This window comes from Nannospalax galili, unplaced genomic scaffold (genome assembly GCF_000622305.1).
Source record: "Nannospalax galili isolate Female #2095 unplaced genomic scaffold, S.galili_v1.0 scaffold227, whole genome shotgun sequence".
In the NCBI taxonomy this organism is placed as follows: domain Eukaryota; kingdom Metazoa; phylum Chordata; class Mammalia; order Rodentia; family Spalacidae; genus Nannospalax; species Nannospalax galili.
In genome coordinates this window covers 6,947,523-6,948,904 of record NW_008360303.1, presented here as the reverse complement: position 1 = coordinate 6,948,904, position 1,382 = coordinate 6,947,523, and positions in this window count along the sequence as shown.

The following is a 1,382-nucleotide window of genomic DNA, read 5'->3' as shown; positions in this document are numbered from 1 at the left end:
AAACACCTGGCACCCAGAGCTAGGCTTCAATCTCCAATGCTTATTCCTCAGACAGAGCCATGGGGGGCTATGCCATGCTTATTACTATGTCTGTCCTGGGAGCAGAGGTAGAGACTGGGGAAAACGATGTGGGGGAGCCAGTGATTATTTTTGTAAATCCTGGGACTGTGTGAGTACAGGGGACATCTACTGGACAGCCCACGTTAAAGATGATCTTATCAAGGTTGTCTGTAACAACACCCCTGATGCCATTTATCGTGGGTGGAAAGTTAGAACATGTCCTATGAAAACAGGCTGCAATCCTGTTAAGGTGGTGTTTACTGATGCAGGAAAAAGAGACACCACCTGGGAGGTAGGAAAAACCTGGGGATTGAGAACTCTCAACCCCCACCTCACTGGTACCCCAAGGTGTTGACCCCCAACCGGTTTTAGTACCCCTAGAATCCAACCCCAGCCCTAAGCCCCCACCTCTGAGGAAAAGTACAACAGTCTTTCAGAGAGCAGCAGTAGTTGCAGGGATACCTACAGCTTCACCCTCAGACCACCCTATTTGGCCGCTGATCACCTCCACTTTCGAGGTGCTCAATGCCTCCAAGCCAGACCTAACTGTAGAGTGCTGGCTTTGTCTGAGCTCAGCCAGCCTTCTATGTGGGCATAGCAGTAGTAGGTAATTACTCCCAAGTTAGTAGTAACCAATGCACCTGGGGACAACAGGGAACACTTTTTCTCCAATGAGTAACTGGGGCAGGGACCTGTGCCCTGCCCCCTGGTGCCCAGGTACCCTCAGGGCTATGTAACCATGTAGTCTCTGTTTCAAATGGTACTTATTACTCTGCCACTTCTGGATGGTGGGCTTGCTCTACTGGTTTGACCCCCCTGTATTGACGGGACTGTCCTGAATAACATAAAAGGTTACTGTGTCATGGTACAGTTATTCCCCAAGATGACTTACTATGGGGAGACCCAGATGGAGCTAGCCTACGCACCCCTTTCTGCCCTCAAAACTAAGAGAGCCATAGGGACTGCAGCCATTTCGTTATCCTCCTTAATTGGTCTAGGTATAGCTGGAGCGACCGGAGTGAGCACCTCGGCCTTAATTTTACAGAACCAAAACTACAGAGCCCTCCAGGTAGTGATTGACGCAGACCTCGGGAGTCTGGAACAGTCTGTAACTAAATTAGAACAATCCCTAAACTCACTAGCAGAGGTCACCTTATAGAAGAGAAGAGGTCTTGACCTCCTTCTTATGCAACAAGGGGGCTTGTGTGCAGCCCTAAAAGAAGAATGTTGCTTTTATGCTAACCACTCTGGGGTGATTAGAGATTCTATGGCTCTGCTCAGGAAACGTATCAAGGATAGAGAACAAAAGAACCCTGAATGGG